The following is a 24974-nucleotide window of genomic DNA, read 5'->3' on the forward strand; positions in this document are numbered from 1 at the left end:
GCCCAGATCACGGGGAAGACGCGCTACCCCTAAGCCAGGATGCCAGAATTTTAACCCCTTTACAAGCGAATTCATTCAATCTAATTAGATGACATATCCTATTTTGGACATTTATTGTTATTTTGATTCTTATAATAATGAACATTGAGATATTGAAACGTTTCTAAGTCATTTTTATGTTTTTAAACATTTAATTCTATCGCTTAAACTGCAGATTTAAAATTAAGATTTAGTGATTCGATGCGAGTGTCAGAACGCCACTGTATGCGAAGGAGTTAACAATATTATATTAAAACTAGTTGGGCAATTTCATTTTTCTTTTTGAAACTTTTTTTTAAAATTTCATACAATATTTAAAGCTGTACTTTCTATGATTGCAATACCTTTCAAATTTTTTTCATCATTTCATCAAGTATTTAACCATATTCTTATTGAAAGCTAATAACAATGTCCGGAATATAACCGATTTTAAACATAGTAAATCAGGATAGAATCTCGATTCTGAGTAATTCGAAGCTCGTATTTACTTTGCACGCCATGTACACATTAATCACTTAAGTACGCCGGACGTATATACATGTCAATCCAAATTTTCATTTCGGCGTGGTTTATATGTAATTTTTTTATGAAATAGAAATGAAATCTTATTCACTTTATTATGATTTTTCGCAAAATTTATTAAACAGCCATTTGTATTACGCTTGACGTGTATTTGCGTCATCGCTTGATTTCAAAAGTGGCAAATTGAAGTCTTTAAAAAAAAAATCCACTGATAACTGGTTAAAGTTGTTGGATAAAGGAAACCTGTCGTTGGTGTGGTGCTAAAATTTGGAAATTAGCGATCTTCTCTGAAGAACCAAACTCAAAACATCGAATTAGATATAGTCACCTGATTTTCAATAAAATATTAAAATGCGTTTCCAAAACAGCTTTAAAATGTTTGTTAATTTAATTAAACTAAATAAAGATGCTCAAAATAAAATCGATTATTAAGGATGAAAATCAGTGAGAGATTATAAAGCACCTTATTTTAAGAATCCATTAATATTTATCAATTAAAATAGAAAATTGCGCTAGCGACATCTTTTTCTCCTTCAGAAATTAATTAAATGAAGAAATTGCGAGATAATGAACTCCAAAACAAGGAATAGTTTGCCTTTATTAAAAGCGTCCGAACAATATCCCCGCCTAAATCGCACTTCTTTTCAACAAAGAAAAGATCGTCTGCTTTTATAAACGAATTTAATTACGTCATGAAAATACCAGCTGTGTACGAAAATGCATACCAGAGAAGTGGTGGCTGGGGGAGGGGGGGGGGTGAACGATGTGTTTTCAAATTAGCTCCGCATTTTAAATTCATTTTGTTCATGATGAGGATAAAATGAAAGTAGAGAAACAAACAAGAATATGCACAAAAGAAATAAAGAGAGAAATTATAATTTCCCAAAAAGCACTAAGAGTAAATAGTGTAAGATAATTACGATTCTTTTTCTTCTCTTTTCTTAATTGGCGTTAATTCAGTTTTGCTGTAACAACATAATTACTATATTGTATTCGGAATAATTACAGAGCGATTACAAACGAATTCCCCCTTTAATTTGTTTGCGATTTTAAATATGCTTCCATTTTCTATAATTTGTTTTGAATGATAATAATTAATTCTCCATCCCCCCCTCTTTGTTTTTTCAGAATTGTAAGAAGAAATTCAGCAATTTATTTAATCGGAAAAATCGTCTGCGCCCAAAATAATTTTGGAAGTCTCATTAAGCAATATGTTTTGTGCATTTTTGAATAAGCTTCACATCAAAATAATAAAATGTATTATTGTCTTATTTAAGGTGTGCCCATCCAGACTAGCTATTATCCTGTAAAAAATCTCATTATTACAGATCAACTAACAGAGGTTTTAGTACAAAATGTCATGTGCATTGACACATAGGTTGCTTTAAGAAATTAATATATATATATATATATATATATATATATATATATATATATATATATATATATATATATATATATATATATATATGTAATGATATTTAAATATCTAATTTAATCCAAATTAATTTTCTAAATTTTTGCCTAATTCGATCCATGTCGGGGTCGTTTTAAAGTGTTCTCTTGTTTCCTGATCCCATTCCATTGTTGAAGCTTTGTAAAAATGATGCGCCATCAGTTTCATGTGTCAAAAGAAAATGATCCCTTCGGTGCCCTTATCCAAGGTGAACACGAGTATCGAATTGGCACGTGGCAGGAAATACCATGTCATATAAGACTAGTCATCATTTGTTTCGTTCCTTCCTTCTGCTTTTATTTCGCGCTGTTGTGGACGTGTTCTGTCCGCGCCTGCTTGTAAATAAATTGCCTTCCCGGGATGGATTAAAAATGTAAAATGTCTCTTCAATGTCTTCCAACCTGCATTCTGCTTCAAACAAAATAATATATATTGTTACGAATCTGTGAGGCGGCTTCCCAGCATAGTCGGTTCCAGAGCTTGGCGACAAACTTGGCGACCATTTGGCGACTTTGGCGCCAAAATAGATTATACCCGAAACATCGAGAATTTTCCCGAGTCGTCCAGTAGGAACGGCGATACGCCTCGAACGTTCCTGATTGGTTGAGAGGCTTCTAGCCCCACCTCCTGATGCCTATAAAAGGAAGCAGTCATGCCGCTGCCGAGAGTGGTGAACCAGTCGACGGTGAATTGAGTCGTAGACCAGTGGAGTGGAAGAGTAGTCGGAAGCAACGGTGAAGAAATCGTCTTCCAGGGACTAGCGGAGCAGCGACGGAGTAGAGCTGCTGTGTATACTGTTGTATGCTGCACGTCTCGGCTGAAGATAATCGTCTTTTGTGCTGTATATAATTGTCGTCTTTCTGCTGTCCTGTGTGTCTTCGTGTAAATAAACGTCGTTGTTTTATATTCTACTTCCGCCTGGTGATTGAGCGTTCTTCACACCATACAACTCCCACTATCCAAACGAACCCCGGAAATTTCGTAATAATATTATTTGTAATACACTTTGGATGTAAATATATAACATTAGAAGATTGGTTTTAACGCGTGGGATATCTACACGTAACATCCATTAACACTAAAATCAAACAAAATTTATAAAAAACATGTAAACCTATATAATAGGAGCTGTAAATAAAAGTTGCACTAAAAAATATAAAAAAGAAAGAAATTGGAAATAAAATTTAAAAACTAAAGGTGGGAAATATTATATATAACAAAATTAAAAATCTAAAACTTGAAAGTTAAAGGAATCAATTGCTAGTGTAGTTTATTACATAAGAAGTACCTAATTTAGAAAATCTCTCAAATTTTAATATTTTATTTTACTAAGCCATAATTTTTTTTAACTATTTAGGCAAAAGTTATCTGAAACTTTATTAAGATATATTTATATTTTCCTAATGAATTAGGTAAAAAAAAAAAAAAGTAGAAGACAGATAACATAACTCTTTCTCTGATTCTGCAGCCACATCTTATCTAAATTCTTGTCCTAATCTGTACTTGAGTAGAATTGTTTTATGACTCATAGACCTGCCAACAGATTGATTGGAACAAACCAATTTTTTTAATCTCTTAAGTTTGCTTCATCGAGGCATGGTCAGAAATTATAATTACTGTAAATCTACTCAAAAGGTAGTTCCTCTTTCGCCTCCTATTCTTACTGAATTAAAAATTTCCTGGATATTTCGAACTCCCATCTCGTTCTTGAGTAATACCATTTGAGAATACAAGCTTTGCAAATCAAATTCAGGAACCCCATTACAGACATTGATGCTATCTTTTTAATAACAAGGCAACCCTTTTAACGACCCACTCCACTTCCCTGAAAATGCTCTCTGGAAGAATTCCAAAACCTATGTTACACTGGTAACATAAATGGACTTCGAAACGCATACAATCGAATCAGAACAGAAATGCTGTTTGCTTCCGATATTATTGATGGGTTACAATTACGAGAGGGTTGAGGCTAGGTCTAATGTCAAGGAACTACTTTATTTATCTACATAGACACACTTTCGAGTAGTGTCCTTGCAACCAAATACAGAATTCTCAACATTCTCTCCATTTCTGGAATATGTCCTTGAAATCCATATTTCGAAGTATGTGAAGTTAACATCTTCTAAATATAGAAGCCGATATACTTATTTTTGACTTCATAATTAGTTGGTAGCTGTCCCCGGATATATTTGTCTACAGGCTATAACATCAACATCTGTCACAGCGAACCAACTTCACAACAAGAGAAATCCAGCTGTTACTGACGTTAACAATCAGCGCTGACATTTTTTGTATTTGGGTTTGAATATCTGCGATGAGTCTTTTACCGCCATCCAAAGCACCTTGCATTACAATGGCATCATCAAGACAAACTTACACATCATGTGCAACTTTGCTGCGGTTGAGTTTCAGACATAATTTCACAGTCCCTCATAGCTGTTCAAGTTTGCTGTCATGTTGTGACACCAAAAATAATAATACGTGTTGTAGCCAAAGTATAAAATGCTCAACCACCATGTACAAAACAATGTCTTTTGGCAGACTAGTTTTATGAATGGAGGTACTCGTTGCAGCTGTTTACGAGTTCGTATTGCAAGCTATTGGGGGCAACAGAACTAGATTCAAAACCTTTTGCTATCACCTCATATCTATATATACAAGGTAAAGAACATTCTGGAATATTGATTCTGAAAATATGGCAGTTGTAGTGGACAGTAATTCTGTAATGTATATCTGTTAAAATAAGATAAGATGAACGAAGATCTTGCTCATTAGTTCTATTATCTTCGTATAAAATCACGATAGGTTTTTCCAATACGATCGGACGGAGATATTTGGACCAGAATTTCCTACATTTGATCGTTCCATCAAGACTATTCCAGAAAGTAATGCCTTTTAGGTGATTAATTACGACGCCATTTCGTATCTGTATATACAATGTAGCACTCTGAATGAGTGATTCTAAAATCATGGCACATTTAATGAATGATAATTCTGTAATGTATCATTGTTAGAAACAGGAACGACGACAACAAAGGTCTCGCTTGTTAGTTTGATTATCTTTGTATAAAATCACAGTGGGTTTTTGTAGTATGAGGGAGCGATGAGGTTTAAGAAGACAAATCTCACCGTTCCATCAAGATCATTCAAGAAAGAGATGTATTTCATCTTGAATACATCTCTAACTTGACTAAGTCTTGAAACTTTTTAATACCAAATCCTATAAGTATGTACTAGACAACTACATTTGTGCTCCACTAAAAAGAAAACATTGTAAAGTACTGAAGGACTAGACACTTTGGTGAGATGGCGACAGAAACTAAATTTAGTTGGTGCCGAGTGGCAACGTGGAAAAAAGAAGCGTGGAGCGGAATGATGTGGTGTGCGTGAAAAAGGAACACTGGAAGGAATAGTTTATTAAAATTAAAAATGTTTCATGTTTAAATGTTAGTCTTTGTAAAGTTATGTAATGTAGTGATCGCTCCAATGTGTCAAAAAAGAAATAAACCAATTCGGTTTAAAAATCGGCCTGTTTCTTTGGAATAATCCACGCTACTATATTACAACATGCAGCAACCAGAAATCTGTTGCGAAAGCAAACTAATGCTTGTTAAATAAAAATTCAGAAGATAAAATCCATGGCTTTATTTCTGTTATTCATGTTTCCCAACCATGCATGACCAGCTATGCCACTTTTGGACATTGTTGTTCTATAATTTAAAATGTTAGGAAAAAGTAAGAACATATCTTGGTTCTTAGCTATACACATAAAATGGAATAAGTTTACTTTATACCACATTCATTACGTTTCCAACGATTCCAGTCAACAAACTTCCCACAGTCCTTCGGTGCAACCTCACCCAATCCATCACCTTCACCTTCCACGTATTGGAAGAGGCAAAATAATTAGGCAATCCTATTCCATTTCGAGTCCACCAAGGAACCTTATCTCCCCGACGCAGGCCCTGACAGTCTTCGCTTTCCCTTTTTCTCCAAACAAACTCTGGGGGTGGTCCAGCATCTGTTGCTGGCTGAAGGAACCCGGGCGGACGTCTTCCGAGAGGTGCAGGATGAGGAGGGGGGGGGTGAGGCCTCTCCTTCCCCGGAGAATGCACCCCGCTGAGTCATTCGATGGTTGAGGTAAGATGATTTATTAGGCAAGGACGCAGATAAGGCCTCCGGCCGATGTGGCCCGCCGGGAAATGGATGGGCCGTCGCTTCAGGATGGACCCTTTGGGGATGTGCGGACCGTTTTGTCATCTTCCACTCGGTAAAGAGAAGGAAGAATCAAAGAAATGTGGGTGTATAATTATGAGCTTTTGTTGTCTTTCGGTAAGTGAAAGAAGCCAAAGAAAATGATTCTGAGGTTTGATTTTTTTGAATATGCTATATTGTTAATTCCAATAAACTGGACTAAGGTTGAGGCCATGGTATGGTAATCTTGGGAATACTTTTATGACCAGCTTGCTCGTTTAAGTTAAAATTTCCTAAATTTTTGCGGCAAGATATTTTATTTTTAACAATTTTAGTGCGACTCAGAATTGAAAAATATGTATCTTAAAAAGTAAAATGGTTTTCTTAAAATGATTTTATTAGCAAATGAAATAAAAAATGTGAAGGTCAAAATAAAATCGTAAAACCTTGAAGTGCTAATAAAAGAAACTAAGAAAACTGAATTAACAACCACATTAATAAGGCATTTTAATTTTTAATGAATGTTTAAGAATTTTTTTTCTCATAAGTACACGAGGGCTATTTTTTTTTATCATACTGTTTGCAATGCTTTTACAATTTTTGATATTTAATCTCCACATTTTATATTTCAAAATATAATTTTCTGTTTTTAGTGCATTAGTAATAACGTGCTTTTAAAAATCTTTTATATATATATATGTATATATATTAATTCTTAAATTTTTTTTTTTTTTTTTTTTGCAATTCATCATTACAAATGTCACAGCAATTTTTGTTACATTTTTCTCTAATTTATAAACATATAACGTCACTCATAAATTCAAAATTTAATTTAAATTAATTATTAATTAAGAACAGAAAACATTAGTATATTATATTATCCTCAAAAACACAAAACTTTAAAAAAATCTAGTAGAAAATAAATCAAAAATCAATCATACAGTTCTATCATAACAAATATGGAAGAAATCGAATTAAATGAAAGCGTGTAAAACCAGCGACAGTGATATCTGGAAAACTCACTAGCAGTTTCCCGAACAAAGGCCTCCACATAATCCTCGCATAATATATTTCAAAAAACGCTGCTAACGCCACGAGTGCTGAGATTTTTATTTTCAGAATCAAACACATGAACACAACACATAATCAAACACACGTCCATGTTTTGAGCTTTGTAGTATACTAGAAAAAAATCAACTAGACATTTTGGACGCCTTTTTATCGATTCACTAACTAAAAAAAAATTTGGCGCAGAGCAGAAATTTTAAAAACACATGCATCAAATTTCATTTTCAAAATCGTTGCTCTTTCCAATTTTTTGCTTTTGCATTCGTAAGAAAGTTTAAAGGGGTAATTGTTTGAAGATCAGATTCTGAAATTTATCTTTTTGCTAAATGTATGGAAAATTTAATAGAAGCATACATAATCATAGCTTCCACAACTTCATAATTCAGGTAAATGCTTCATATAAAGGCTTCAAGTTACAGTCACAGACAGCATTAGTTCATGCTTTTAAATGCGATTACCATATATGAGAAGATTTGAGAAATATCCTCTGGACTAATAGCATGGTCATCACATACCATAATTTGCAGCGGTGTCCCCTTTGCAGAGAAGATTCAAACGATATTATACTCTGTCTAGGGGAGCCATCTTCTGTTCGAAAGTACCTCTTTCGTGTGTCGGCATCGGTGAGGGTCTACAAAGTGAGGGCTTAAAATATGCTTAAGGTCGAGATTCCCGAAATGGTCACTATCGATCCCCGGAAACTAAATGATGTAAGGGGGAGGAGAAAAAGAGATCGTTCTCATTGCTGGAGAGTAATGGACGAATGGATCATATAAACTCTACTTGCATTCAATTTTCTTTCTATTTTGATGTGCATTTAGTGCCTCCATTCGGTATCTTAAAAAAGTGAGACACTTTTTTTACCCCTAAATATTGCAGCTAGATGTATACTTCCAGTTACAATTTCATTAAATAAGGTGGACAATTGTATAAATACATCTTGGTTACTGGAGAGGTAGTTAATAAAAAAAAAATTTTTAATTTAATTTTTTATACGGCCTTTATAGTGAGAAAATGTAGATAATAAAATGTTTAATATGTATCTGACACGTTTACATTAAGATGGCTGTATAAAAATTTACTACAGAAACCAAAACGTTTAAATAATGTTACCCATCTCATTTAATAAAAATCTATAATTGATAACATAAGTCTAAGTGCAATACTCAGGGAAACAAAAGCATGTATCACTTTTTTTTTTAGACAACTAGAATAAACTTTCACATTTATAAAGAAAACATTATAATCGTCAAAAATTTCACCTCTCAAGATTTTGATGAAGCTCTTTGTTTTAAATCTCCGTAGATCCACATAAAAAAAAAAAAAGAAAAATTAAGAACAGTATTTGTGAATACGATAGCTATAAAATAGAGCGAGTTATACAGCCATACATTATATCTTACACGCATTAGCTATAGAGTGTACAGTTTTGGCCAGGAAATTGTTAAATTACTAAGAAAGAAATGTATGGGGAAGGCGACTAGAACTGGACAAATAAAATTTATGTTATAGTTGGATCACCAGAATTATATATCTGTATCGAATTCAGGATAAAAACGATAACTGTATATTTTGTCAGTCTCTTTCTATTCGGGAATAAGTGGGAGAGATAGCTAAAAAAAAAAAACGCAAGAAACTAGAGAGGTGAATTTTTACTAAGCTATCTAGATAAAGAAATCTACGCCAAATTTCGGGAGCGAAATCGTAGATCTATGTCGAATTTAAGGAAAGACTTAAACACGAATTTATAAAGTTAGAGAAAAACAAGCAGGATAAATGAAATTTGGTTTGTGATTTTAACAGCGATACTTTATATCTCTAACAAATTTTGGAACCAATCAGTCAACGGCCGGCGTCCTGGCATAGGGGTAGTGCGTCTTTCCCGTGATCTGAGCGTCCCGGGTTCGAGTCCTAGTGCGGACATAGTTGGTCTCCCCCCCCCCCTGTTTACTATCTGTGAGGTGTATTAAAGAAGGCCCATGTAAAAAAGGGTTGAGCAAGCGAGTGTGTGAGGGTTATCTTCATATGAACTAGAAGTCAGACTTCTGCATTCGGGTGCTCAGGGGTTCTCACCCACAGAAGCTACTGCATCCCCCTTCTGTAGTAACGCGGAAACGACATCATCATCAATCAGTCAGTCAATGGTAAAAGGCTGAATATACATATTTCACTCTTTAGACCGACCATGTGACGAAGTTAAATGCAAAAAGTTTCATCTTCTTTTAAACCGGATTTTTCCATTCACTGTACACCTCGCCAATGGAGTGGTGACATTCCAAGCCATTCCATTTTTTCGTCCACCCATTTAGTCATTCACAATCGATATGTTCACTCCCATCTTCCAGTGAACACCAGCTAGAAATATCGCAAGTGCCTCGTACACTCTCTCTTCACCCGCATTTAGTGATTTTCCACTGCATTTAACTGAGGAACAAATACGCATGCGCTGGATATCCACGCCGCTCCAATTCTGAGCGGATGCTTTCACATTGATGCTACATTTTGGATTGTTCCGTGCTATTTCAGTAATATGGCATGAAGTGATCGTGAATATTTGAATTCAATATACGAAATAACGAAGGTAAGAAGAATAAGTTAAAAATAACAAAGTTAAGGGAAACAAGTTACAATATAAAAAAAGGTTAAGGGGCGAACATTCTGTTTCTTTTCTATGAAACTTAATCAGATCGAAATTCATCTACGGCAAAAAGGTATTTACTGGAGCAACAAATCTTTAATTTTAAAAGCGTCGTGATAAAATTCATTTGATAAAAACGAAGCAAAGGGGGGGGGGGGAGGGAGACGGACAATCACGAATACGAAACTTAGTGCTTTTAGGCCAAGAACCTCTCGAATGCATTGGTTTTGGTTTTATTTACTTATTTATTTCAGTGCGAAATAGCACTGGATCACTTTAGCGAATTTGTATTTTCTTCAACGCTTTTACTTTTATTATTTCAAGAACTTTGCCAGCGACCTTTTATGTAGATCCAGAGCTTTTTAGCCTAGATTCTTCAGAAAGATATCCGTTTTATTTACTTCTTTGTTTATTTCAAACGAAATTCGCAGACATGTGATTGAAAAAAAGAAAGAAAGTTCAACTAAGACCAAGAAAGTAACTCTATCCGTGTAGCTTTCAAAAAGTGGATACCTACAAAGAATTTATATCTACAAGGCACGCCCCCGCAAAAAAAAAAAGTATGCGTATTTAGAATACTTTCTACAAAAGCAATCAACTCTTTGCACTCGAATGGTACATCATTTTGACGTTTTATTTATTTATTTTTCAATTTTGATGGCTAAAAATACCTACAGAATGGTAAAAAGACTGAAAATTCAACTTAAAACAATTATGTATATATTTGCTTTTTGAAGCAATAAACAAGCCCTTGTATTAAGTGAATAATTATGCACCGAATTACTTTTCTGAGTGCAAAGGGTTAGTAAAGAACAGTAAATATTCTATTATCAGCGGAACTGAATAGTGTGGAAATAGTGAAAATGGTTTACAAAGATCACAAATCAACATGCTTTTAAAAAGATTTTTTCATCTTGGTAAAATCCTAGGTGGGCCCACCTCTTGGCGACTTATTTGAAATCTCGACAAGTTGACTACTAATTGGATATTTGTTATTATTATTATTTTTCAATTTAAAAACGATACTTGAAGGCCAGAAATAATAATAAATAAAATAAATGAATAATAATAAAAATAAAATAAAATAATAAATAAATAAATAAATAAAAATAAAATAAATATAATAAAAAATAAAATAAACAAAATAAATACAAATAAAAATCCGTCTAGGTTGCCACATTTGCGACGTTATCGCTACTCGTTTGGCGAGAATTCAAAAAGACGCCAAGAGGTGGGCTGTGCATGGCTGTGCTAGGATCCACCCTTCATCTTTTTTAAAAACTTTTTAAAAAGGTGGCCTGCACACAAATTATGACATGCTTAATATCAGATTTCTATACTTACAGGTTTCATTATTTTTTAAGATAAGAAAATTGCTTTTTCTTTTTTTACTTTTTTTATATGAAGCATATGAAAAAGCGCTGCAATCATCAAACAAGCAAACAAAAAAATATATCAGTGTGTTTTTTTTTTTAGGATTATGTCTATCTGTTGCTCCTTTGTCTGTCAACACAATGCACTAAATTTCAGCCGCCCAACTCAAAATGTTTATGATAATCGTTTTCACAAACAGATAGATGTAATTCTACAAACTCATTTTTTCGAATTCAAAAAAGTTGAAATGTGAAAATTTATCGAAATTTCCAATTTGATTTTTTTTTTTTTTTTTTTTTTTTTTTTTGCGACTACGATATTTTCTCTTTATATGCTTTTTTAATTTTTTTTTTTTTTTTTTGTATACGAATGTACGAGCAAATAAAAAAGGGAAATAAAATTAAAGTTTTTTACTTGCAGATGGAGGCATGAAATAAACCAGTTCATGCGCTGAAAAAACAAATTAACTGAGAGTCTAGTCGCAAAGCTAAAAAGTTAAAAAGCATTTAGAGAGTTGAGAAACGAGATTAGTAAGCCGAAGAAAAATTAGTCTAACAAAAATTTAAAAAATACACATTTCATACAAAAAGATTATGCTACTTTCAAAATTAGTTTATGCATTTAAGTAACAAAACTTTCATTCATTTAGCTCTTGAATATTAAAGTTATTTTATTTTATTTATTTATTGACTTGGATAGATCGAAAAAAAGGTGAATCATCACAATCGAATCTTCCGACGATCCTATTTTCTTTTTGTATCACAAAAACTAGAGGATTATTAAGGGAATAAGATATCTGGATAATATTTTAATGCCTTTAACATACATAAGCAGTAGTAAATAATTTTATGTTAAATAAATTTTTCAAAAATTTCATAGAATAAAAGTAAAATTTTAAGCTTTTAAAAATTTGGGATAGAAATATATGGAATATAATAATCGGATTACTATTCTTTTGATGCGTGTTGTAAACTATCGAACTAACATGCTCCAAGCTTCGGTTTATTATCCCCCCCCCCTTCTTTTTTTTTATAGACTTTTTAATATTTCCCTGACTTTATTTGGAACTGCTGCCATTAGATTAAAAGAAAGAAAAGGAAAGAAAAGAAAAGATAACAAATTGAAAAGACTAAGTATAGATATATATTCAGCCATTCGCAGCAGATGTGAAAAATGTATTGTTTTTGGAATCATTTTTAACGTGGTTTTAACGCGTTTCACTTTTTCACCTGTTTTTCTCCGCTCCCCTTTCCCGCCTTTTTTTCATTATTTATCTTTTCGTAAAGGATTTGGAGGGAGATCTGGAAATGAATTTTCGCTTTTTAATATCCTTCTTACCCCGCATGATGTGCTTCTACTCTAAAATGGAATGAAATAGATTTCGCGCTCGCACGGAATTTCAGAATTCTAGGAAAAATAAATTTCATTCGTGATTATCAGAAAAGTTACAGGAATAAAAAGCTGAAACATTTCGGCTTAAGAAAAGCAAACGATAAAATTTAATTCTTTGCTTGAAATAAAAAGAAGTAATATGTGCAACATTTAAATATCGTTTGGTAGATAATTTATTAATTTTAATAACTTTCATAATAATAAATATTAACGTTATTAATTTTATCCAAGTAATAGAGTTTTAACATCTTTGCGCTTAACAACAACATTTGAGTACTAGAAATGGCAAATATTAAATAATTTAACTAAACAAAAATAATGAAAACATAATAATTTTTTTTTTTTTTGAAAGCGATTGACTTTTATTTGGAAGCAATTTTATAAAACAAGGTTTTTGAATACATTTTAAATAAAAAGCTTTTAAATTGAAATAAAAAAAAACTTTTAGAAAATTAAATGTAAACTTATTTAGTTAAATTCAACAATATTTTATAAAAAAAACTGAAAACTCGTGGCAAAAAATAAAACCCGTTATTTCGAAATTTATTAAGTAATATAATTAGAAAAGATTTACAAATCTAAATTTGTATTTTCGCTTAAATAATGCATATTAAAAATAATATTTAAAATAAAATTTAGTTAGCTATAAAATAAAATATGGTTAAATGTAGTAAATGTATAAAAATCATTCACAAAAGTCCGTTGATTGAACGTTTTTTGGGGGAACAATCTCTGAAATGATCTAAAATAATGATATTCAAATTTTCATATCACGGTGTTTCAGTCCAAGAAGAGTGAAATATTTTCTTTTTGTTAGTTCTTATTTAAAATGCTGAGATGTTGAGATTATTTTACTAAATATTCAAATAAGTTCGAAAGACTTTATAAAAAAATTAGATTTCATAATTTCTTTTGTATAAATAATTCATGTAGCATGCAATATAGTTTTTTAAAGTCCCTTAGTGTATTTTTCCAATAAAGACATATGCCTATCTTTAATGGTTTAAAAATTAAATGCTGAGATACGGTTATTGCAGAGTTCTAAAATTTTTAAAAATCAAAAACTCAAATTTCTAAAAATATCCACAATAAATTGATCATTGATTGATAACCAAATATTGTTTTTGAACGAACTATATACATTGTTCAAACATTCACTGTATTGTAAATACTACTATGTCCAAGGACCAGGATAGGATTATTAAATGGACAAAGCAGGAAACTACCAAGGGTTTCCCAAGGGATTTAAATATCTTCTCTTATGATATTTCCAAAGTAGTTTAGTTTAACACCTTAAATTGTAAGGATATGATTCAAACTTATTTGAATATCCTTGAAGTGTTTTTGGATTATTATTATTGTAAATATTGAATGTGAATATAAACTAATTATTTGTCGAGAGTTTTATATTCTATTGATTTAGAATACTAAAAAGATGTTACTTTATTATTAATTTTAAAAATTGTTCCATAATATAATTGAATATAATTTCAATTACAATATATTACAAATTTGTACAAAATTGCTTTCAACTTTAAATTCTATGTTTTTTTTTGTTTTTTTTTATTATTATTATTATTATTCTCGAGATAATGAAAAACACTCTTGAATTACAATTAAAGAGTTTTATTCAGTATCTTAAAATTTGCAACTTAAAACTGCTTATATAGAAATGAAATGAAAATAAATAAATCTAATTTTGGAAATTAAGAAGGGAAAAAAGGTTCCCCGATGATGGATTATCAAATTTGCAAGATCGGCAACTCAGCACCGATCGGGACTCAGCAGTATAACGGAAGCACCCCCCCCCCCCTCTCGAAACTGATATTTTTAAATGATATTTTCATCATAAATTAATGTTATATTTTCATTAATTTTACAAATGATACATGATTCAAATTAAATGTAAACATCGATTAATTTTTAAATATAATTCTAATATTCTTAATTAAACATTTACAAGTTCTATGTTGTTTAAAAACTCTAAAAAAACATATTGCTTTTAATTAAAAAAATTGTCCGATTCTATAATCAAATAGCCTTTAGTTTATGTTGAAAAGTTGCTTTATTTTAGTATTTTGTTTAAAATTGTTCTTAAGTTGCTATTTTTTTTAAATGAGAAATACTGAAGCAATTTCATAGAAAAAAATCCATAATTTAAAAAAAAATTTCAGTTTATCAGAATTTGCAATTTATTAATTAATTATTATCTAATAAGTAAATCCTCAATTTATCTTGCACAATTATTTACTAAGTAATCACATTGCATGCCATTATTCTATTCACCTGTTATATCCGGAGGTTAAGAACTTTGAATTCAAGCTCTCCGTGACACCCCCTCAAATCGGCAAAAACCTGCTACTTAAAATTGTTACATAGAGAAATAAAATAAAAATATTAATAATAATATCTGATGTAAAAAAATTAGAGGTGGGAAAAGTGGGCCTACACTGTCTAAGGGCCCCAGAGTTTTATATTTAATAAGGGCTTCTAGTGGGCTTGCTAAGAACTAATAGAATAGCTAATAGAATGCAACTGAAAGTCCACAACTAAAAACAATAACGCAGCAAGTCCGCAGCACACGATCTACACAACTCGTTTCTACACTCAAACTGTTACAAATGTCCCTCACCAGAAAAGTATTTCTGTCACAAAAGCTCCCATGTCGAACGTCATCCACAACTTGCACATTACTGGTAATATTCCATTCCCAGATGGAACAGGGGAAAGTAATTATTCTGCAGTTGCGAATTCCCTGAAGGTTTTCGCCATTCGCGGGGTAAATTATGCGACAAAATTGCTGGTCTATTGTCGATTAACAGTTCAAATATTTGGTTATCTTCTTCAATTCCTGATGCCGCTCTCCCTCCCCCTGAAGCACCGCCAGATGCATAAATTGGATTGGAGAATAAGCAGATGACTACAGAGGACAGGAGAACACATCATGCGCAGTAATCTGATTTTGGAGGGGAGCAACTGCTGCCTCTAGCTACAGTGAAGAGAGAGGAACTATGACCACGAAGGGTTACTGCATGAATATGTGAAAGACTATTGCGTTAATTATGGATATTTTTAACGCGATTTTGAAATGGGTGAAAATTGATTAGTTTTAAGTAAAAGAGGTGGCACAGGGATTAAACTTTGTAAAAGATTTTCCAGCAGAGACTAGTAGGTGATTTAATCAGATGTAAATTATAATATACAGGGTGTTCCAAAAAAATGAGAGAAGTGTTTATTTCCTTAAATGTTACATCAAACCAATTCTTTGAAATGACAAAGTTTCAATAAATAAGGTGGGTGATTATATGAAAACATTTTGCCATCTGTGAAGGTTAATAGTAAAAAGTTTTTAAAAAAAAAAAAAAAAAAATTTATGTGTCCATAAAGTAAAAGTATCAGTTAGAAAAATATTTTTCTTACAATTATCTACGCATACACAAAATTGCTCATTTCAGCCTGAAAAGTTAGCAAATATATGTTTATTTCTAATTTAAGACCATCTAATCAAAAATGTAGATGGATATTTTTTTTTATAAGAAATGCAAATTTATTAAATGAAGAAAAACTATCATATGCAAATATTTGTCCAGTAGTAAATCATTAAATCGTTATGACTTGAAAGAAAATTGTTGGTTGCGCATACTGTTGTTTTCTTTGACCAGTCAATAGTTTCAATTCCAATTTAATAAAAATGAAAAGAGAATTTTAATATTTGAAGTATCTCAGAGTAATAATACATTTCAGAAGAAGAATTAAAAGAAAAATCTGCGTGAAGAAGAATTAAAGAAAAAGTTGCTCGTACCTGCGTGCGTGATATTAAACTTTCTAAAAAATAACACACTTCAGTCACCAGTAATATTTTAAAATGCTGATCAACTAAGCTGTATGTAATCATACTACAGATGCGCGTATTATTCAAGTATTTTTAGAAGGACCCAATTTAAGAGACGAAGATGTTGATTTTGAAGTAATTTTGAAACACATCAAACAAGAATTATCTGGTCATTTTTTAAAATAAAAGTCAATAAATGCAATATTATGTCCTGATTTGACTTATAAACAATCTATTGAGATATGTGCATTATCTATATAATGTGTCCCATCGAGTGACACCTCAAGAATGGGAATAAGAAGTTGTGATGCTTGATTCTCGGTATCCGAGTGGGTATAATAAAATTGTGAGGGCGAATCGCCTTCTGCCGATGACGGGACGTACCTCCTACGAGAGGAGGAGTTATACCGTGATTCGTGTTGGCCATTAAGACTCAACTATAGTTCCCACCAATGCAGTAGCGGCGTTCTGATCATTCACTTATACCATATGCTTTCGGACAGGGAGGAGTGGCTCAAATGTGCTTACCCAATGGTTAAGCAAAATTTGATGATGAAAACGAACTATATAACCTTGGGGATAATTACCTTTCACAATGTGCGAAAATATTACAACAATGAAGAATTTAGATCACCCCCCCCCTTCAGAATTGCTCAGGATCAATAGTTGAAAATAAAATAAATGCGTTTTGATTTAAAGGTTTTCAAAATTACATGAAAAATAACTTATTTTAAATGTAAATAAATTTATGAAACAACAGCATTCAATTAATTTTCTTTCTACCAATAATGTGTGTGTGTGTGTGTTCTGAAGTTTTTCCGCTACCTTATCAAATAACATTACTCATTTAAAACAAATAAAACAATTCCTTAAATAATAACAATAAAGTAATTTTCTTTTTAATTAGCAGCAAATGAATGAACACTTTCTCACTATAGTTTTCTACGAATAAGCACAGTCGAGAATGGGAAATATTTTTCGATTACAAATAAGGTCTTCAGTTTTTTCATAACTATCAAATAACAAAACAAAAAAAATCACTTACGAAGTAAAAAATAAAATAATAGCATAATATCGTTCCTTTTATTACTTTGTAGTTAATATTAATTAAATTAAACAAATGGGAAAAAAAAGAAAAAAAGAATGTGAATAAGCTTTTGAACACCTCCCCCTCCCTCCTCACTTTTCGAACTGAACAAAACATGGATGGGAAATATTTACGAAAGCTTGGTCTTAAAAAAGTAAAAAAGGTTCGAAAAGTAAAACTAACACTTGATCCTTTTGTATCTATTATATAAAAATACTGGATCTTATGAAATTTAATAATATTATTTTTTTAAAGAGCATCAAATTCTGATAATACTAAATATAAACTAACATAATATTACTTATGCTCAAATCCGAACACCGATATACGATACACTTTCATTAGAACGTTGAGATCCCACGTATCGATTTCAGAGGAAACATTTCGAAAATAGAAGACGCTTTCCAAGAATTATCTTATCGAACGCTGAAAGATTCTAAATTTACATTTGTCGAAGACTTGAGTTTATCGCTTTAAAACAAGTGCATTCGACTTAAGAAAACGTGGAAAGGATTACGATAAGGATCAGTACTCAAAAACAAATATTTATTATTGCATTTTAATATAATATTTTAAATTTAATCTACATACTTTACATTTTTGTAGGTATTTCAGATTAAAGAAAACTTTTTGGGAAATAGACGGAGTTAAATAAAACAAGAGTGAGATTTTCTTTTTCAAAAGAACTGCAAGTAACAGAAAACCAACATTTTAGCAATGAAACAAAATTAAATATAATATATTTCATGTAAAACAATTTATGAAAAAACAATCTTCTTTTCCAATTTAATTGGAAAAGAAGCTGAGAATTACTGCTTCCAAGAATATTTTTTTAAAATTTTATATGTCACATTTCCTTTTAGAAGAGTGTTGCAAATTTCTATAAAAGAAAATGTACATTTGAAACTAGCCGTCTTTGGCGACCACCCGTTCGCCATCTTAAAGTTCGTTAAAATTTTCAACTAAATATTTTATGTAACTTGTGTTTTAATAGGTTCTGCATCAAAATATTTTTAAGCTTCAAATTGATAGTCATATAAATTCCCTCACACTATTGCCAAGTCAATTTCTGACTAAAAATCACATTTTTTTAAAATTATTATTTCCTTTGAACGACCAATTATTTAAGTTTACAAATCTGTATTTGTTTTGTTTCTACGATTATTATATTAGAAGATATAGATGTTTCTTTACATCAACATTAACGAAAACGAAACCGGAAGTAGCACGGAAATAATCGGAAGTCAGTGTTTGGTGCTTTAATATCATTAATATTCACTGATTAAAATTCACTAAAGGTTCTGTTGTGAAATGTGAATGTGTAGGGCATGTTCAAAAGCGAGTGAGTACTCACTTGAGAGCTTTAAAAAAATCTATTAAAGGTCTCGGGGGAAAAGGAAAGCTTACAGACAATGTCATTAATAAATTATAAAACTATTATGGCGTTGCAATAAGATCCAATGTTGGTAATTTATTGCAGATTCAAAGTGCAACACTTGCTGTATTTGCTCATGTTTGTTTCAATAATAAAAAGCCAATGCATGGACAACGCACAAAAGGAAAGCAAATACCAACGTGCACTTTCAGAAGGCAGAAATATAAAGACTCAAGAATAGGACTCCCCAAAAATATTATGAATATTACTAAGCCTATTTATATTAAATTATATGACCAAAATGTTCTGAAAAAAATGCCTTCATGGAAAAACACAAAATGTTAATGAAAGTCTCAACCATCTATTATGGAGAATTATTCCCAAAAATACGTTTGTTGAGTTGAAAACATTGCTTTTAGGGACAACTATAGCTGTATTGTTATTTAGTGATGGGTTTTTTTTTCCTGCCAAAACAGAAATTTTTAATGAATTGGGTATTATTCCAAGTCATTACATGCTAACATAATACAGTAGCTTCGAAAACGAGCGAATTGTTGCTGCAAAAAGACAGTCTTTGCCTGTTACAAAATTGTCCAGAAAAATAAAGCGGGCTATTAGAAAGGAAAAAATTAATAAAACTGAGAATAAGGAAGGCATTTGATACAAAAGTGGTGAATTTTAAGGGTTTAAAATGAAATATTATTTCAGATATACACTAATAAAAACTTTAAATGCATTTTTTTTTAAATGTGTTTTTAGTCAAAATTTTACTACGCAAACATAGTTTTACAAAAACTTATATATCCATGAAATTTTGTATATATATTACCATAAGTGTTATGAAGACAATGAACTAAGGATTTAGGTCTAATGTTAATAGTTTTTGATTTTTAGCACTTTATTGCCAGTAGTACCTATGATTTTTACAATATTTTTACCATAAAAATGCTCAAAGATTCATAACTTTTTTCTAGTTGTATATTTTTCTTACCTTTAAGTTCATCGCCTTTATAAGTGCAATAACTATGTTGTGTAGAAAAATAATTTAAATTGGAGAATTTGAATTTAGTGTAGAGTGTTTTGTGTTTTGCTTTAATTTCATCAAATTTTATCTAAAATACTTCAAATAAAACATTTATAAAAAATTTTAAAATAATTTAATGAATTAAATTATTTTAAAATTTTTCTAATTGATGTTATTCATGTTTTGAGTCATAATCATCAAGAAAATCTACTAAAATTAATCAAACGATTTTTTTTAAATATGCCTCCGAACCCGGGCAAATACTTTAAGCCATAATTTATTATGTATCTTTTTAATTTTCTGCCAATTCCAGTAAAATTCAACTTTAAATGATAGTGAAAATGATTAAACTGTAATTAATATAAAAACATTGTTTACTGAAACCGAGCATTTTTTTTAAAAATATGAGTACTGAAAACAAGGTCGTTCAGCATTTAAGTCTTATGTGCACGTAATTTATGTAATATCTCAAGAGCCATTCAAAAACAATTTCTCAGATTCATCATAAAATTTAATTTTTAGTTTTACTTTCAAAGGAATTTAAATGACTTGAATAACAATATTTTATTTTGTCTCTGTCTATAAATACACTTCAAAAAATTATGAAATCTAAACTTTACAGTCTTTTGGTCCTAAGGAATCATATTCTGCGAAATATTCTTGGCACTTCCAATTTTTAAATAAATAAATGAACATTTCTATCCTCTGCTATCAAATCTGATCGATTTATTAAGTTTTGAATCAGCTTTATTATAAGTATATAGATATACATAAAGCATGTTTTATAAATAGCTTGTTTTAATGAAAATGGAATAAGAGCTCTACCTTTTTAAATATACTGTCATTAAAGTATCAAAAGTAATATATTTCCTTAACGTCCTTTTAAATATGCAATTATAAAACTATGCAGTATGTGTAAACGTTCATATTATTTGTTTATCTTTGACAAAAATAGAATTTATACTGTAAATATTCATTTTAAACGGAAGATAATTTTAACTTCATATACATTTTTATCTAAAAAATATCGCATCCTTTTACAATACCTGATACGTTGTTTTTAGAAAAAACATCGTATCCTTTTACAATACCTGACACGTTGTGTTTGGAAAAAACATCGAATCCTTTTACAATACCTGACACGTTGTGTTTAGCACCGACATTACTGAAGCGAGTCGAATATGAATTTCAGACCATTTCCTGCGCATTGATAAGGTCCAAAATTAGACACACATTTAAAATTCAAGTGATAAAATCATAGGCCTAATGCCATCTATTTTGCTTCCTACATTTTTGAATTACTAAGCTCACAAAAAGAATCAAATTTTAAAAATGATTATTTTTGGTCTCAAGAAGTTTAAAAAAGGGGGGTCAAAAATTTCGATATTTTTGTGTATTACAGTATTTCTTCTTTACAATATTTCAAATATGAGAAAAAAAATACATCGAAGCATTAAATCCTTATAATTCAATTATCACATAAAACCGTAGCCAAACAATTAGATAACTATTATTACAAATAATAAATTCAATAGAAAACAAAATAAAAAAGATATCAGCATTAACCAGTAGGTAACATTTCGAATATCAGAAAATATATTTAAAAAAAATCATAACATTAGATTAAATTCGCAACTATTATATAAAACCTTAAGCAAATAATATTTTAAAATTAATGATAAATAATAAATTCAATAGAAAACGGAACAAAATGACACCAGTTCAATTCGAATGTGAGAAAAATAAAAGGAATCATAATACTGGATGAAATGTGTTATTATCACATAATTCAATTACAGTTATAACGGATAATAAATTCAATTGAAAACGAAACAAAAAGGCACCAGTGCAATCCGAATAAGAGAAAAATAAAAGGTATCATAATACTGGATGAAATGTGTTATTATCACATAATTCAATTACAATTATAACGAATAATAAATTCTGTAGAAAACAAAGCAAAAAGACACCAACATGAGCTTACTCTTCATCTAAATTACTTAATAATCCCACGCTTTCTCTTTCCTACTCTTAGCTTTGCATTAACTTCTATGGCAAGAAATTAAATTCACGTAATTAAGGCAGCGAGACACAAACGCAGGAAGAAAAAAAAATAAGCCACGAACGTGAAAGCCAAGCTTTGTTGTAATACGAATTAAAGAAGAGTTAGAACGGAAGTGTTTTTGCTTTCTAATTTCCAACGCACGTTTCCCACAAACAAATATTGATTTGTCTCCATGTTCGAAAAGATAAAACAGCTTTGTGCATGTCGTTTGTTTTCTTCGAAGGAATGCCTCATTAAAACTCTTCGCAGCGTTTTGACGTTCTACTGTAGTCTTTTTTTTTTAAAAAAAAGGGCAGAAAAAATGAGTAGACAAACATTGATGGCGAAAACAGAGTTTTTATACGATTTACTATGAAAATTCCAGATAGAAATTCTTTTACAACAATCATTAAATCAATAGCAGCAATCTGGCATTAAGAATGCCAAAAAAGAAGTCAATTTGATGCTTGATAAATGTAAAATAATTTTACCACTACAGATTTTGAATTTACTGTATATCGTGTTTAGCAGTAAGAACAATTCTTTTACTGACTGAAATAAAGTTTTATTATATTTTCATTATTCCTATTCTTTATTATTTTTTTTATTAATGTTTTATTATATCTTCTTTAGAGACAGAAAAATATTCTGTAAAACTAGAATTTACGCTGTTTTTCAAATTCTTCAATTTCGTCTAATTAAATATCGTTTTCTACTTACATCAGAAACTTTCGTTCTCGTTGACATTATTAAAAGTTTAAAATCAAATATATTGACATTTATTTGAATTTATATATCGTTTGTTTTATTTATAAATTTTTCTTTAGGTTACATTTATTTGAATTTATATATCGTTTGTTTTATTTGTAAATTTTTCTTTAGGTTACATTTATTTGAATTTATATATCGTTTGTTTTATTTGTAAATTTTTCTTTAGGTTACATTTATTTGAATTTATATATCGTTTGTTTTATTTGTAAATTTTTCTTTAGGTTATCTTTTTTATAAGTAAATAAATTAATTAATTGATTTGCCAATTTATAACCAACAAATCAAAGTACGAGGTCTGGTGTAACCTTAAATGCTCCTTTAGAATTTTATCAGTTCACATCTAAGCAATTTACAATTGTACAATGTAATTCGTATAAACTTTTTTATATATAGAGACCGAATGCATGAATTCTTTTCATTATGAAGGGAAAAAAAGCTTTGTCTTATACAAAGTCATGCTGTTAATTTTTCTCTAGCTTTATTTCTTTAGAAAAAAGAATATTCAGTCATTTCATAAATAGCAAATGAATTTACTTAGCAAAATTTCAGCACTGGAAAACAAAATGATACATTAATGAGTTAAATAATTAACTAATTGAGTTCATTTCTGTTTAGTTATGCAGGAGGATTATCAAAAGGTTCAAGTCAAAGAGTTTCTATGCAATTTATACGTATCATTATTGAAGACTCTCTACATTTGCAATATATCTTAAGTATTCTGGATACTCAATTAGCATGGCGGCAAGGGTATTAAACACCTTTGCTAATATCTAAATTATTTTTCGCCCGAGGTGAAATTAAACTTATTATGTAATCATTAATTTTATAAATCCAGCACTGATAATATCAGCTTTATTACAATTCCTCACAGCTTGTAATGCCCACGCGGCAATACGTTAAAAATACAAACATTTGCATCGTTATAATAATTTCATTTGTATAATGAATTTCATTTTGAAATTCACTATTTCATTTGTCATAATCCCTATCCTTAATTAAATATCTTCGAAAATAGTTTCTGAAAGTTGAAGCTAGCGCAGTTGCCCTAGAAATGGATCTAAATTAATTAGTTGTGTTTCATTCGTTTTGAAGAAATATGAAAGCTATTTTGATATGGACCTCCGAACCGTGGTCTAAGTTAAAATGACACCACATCTTTCCTCACTCCTAATTTTCCACCCACACCAACGGAAAGACAAATTATGTTGAGGGATTTTAACGTGTACCAGAACCGACAACTTGTACGGTTGTGGAAAAGAGTTTCGAATATGGTACCTTTCTGTTCCGAAGCCGAGAACTTAACCGAAGCTCATTGCGATTATAAGGATCGAACCCAGAAGGAAATTTTTAACTATTATGCCGTTATTATACAATATTTCACCGAATTTCTTATAACAGAGACAAATCTGAATATTTTCCATTTTCTAATTAGAAGGTTAGGAAATAGAGATTAGTTAAAGTTAGTTGTACTCCTGGCGGCGTCTTGGCATAGGGGTAGCACGTCTTCCCCTTGATCTGGGCGTCTCGATGCGGGCATGGTTGTTCTTCTGTGTTTTATCTGTGAGGCGTGTGAATGTGCCCTCCTGTAAAAAGGGGTTGTGCAAGCGAATGTGACGCATGAAATAGCTAAGTCGTACTCTTGGCCCTAGTTGGCGCTTCTGAAAAAACAAGAAACGCTCACTCGGCTTAAATCGCTGACAGATCTGTCAGCCGGTTTATAAAGTGCCATAAGTAACAACAACAATTGTACTCCTACGTAAAAATTTTAAGTGAAAGGCTATTTTGTTGAAACTCTGTGGCAAAACTTCAGACAATGATTTGTATCGAATGCCATTATTGTTCTTTCATGCGACAATTTTAATTTGTCTGAAAATCAATCGTAAACAATCTCAGCAACTGTAAGTGGCATTCTATTTGAAAAAGTATGCAGAAATTCGCACTTTGTGGGTGAAAAGGTAATGAAATTGATCAGTAGTTGCAGGAAGTATATGATGAAAATGCAATGTCGCATCAAGTTGGCACGAAGTGGGTACAATATTTGAGAATGGACGGACAAATACTGACGACACTTAGCGCGCGGGAAGACCGCGACAAGTTCTCGTATCGCTACTCGCGTGAATGACATTGGACAGAATTTCTTTGCAAAAGGCATTGAAAA

The 24974-nt window shown here is 30.9% G+C and overlaps 1 protein-coding gene across 1 annotated transcript in view; it reads right to left on the reverse strand.

Annotated features, from left to right (window-relative positions):
- The window catches only part of LOC129976682 (inactive tyrosine-protein kinase transmembrane receptor ROR1-like), a 312703-nt gene that overhangs the window by 281719 nt on the left and 6010 nt on the right, over positions 1–24974 (reverse strand). The gene's annotated exons all lie outside the window — the stretch shown is intronic.

The sequence above is a fragment of the Argiope bruennichi genome, chromosome 7, assembly GCF_947563725.1.
Source record: "Argiope bruennichi chromosome 7, qqArgBrue1.1, whole genome shotgun sequence".
Taxonomy (NCBI): domain Eukaryota; kingdom Metazoa; phylum Arthropoda; class Arachnida; order Araneae; family Araneidae; genus Argiope; species Argiope bruennichi.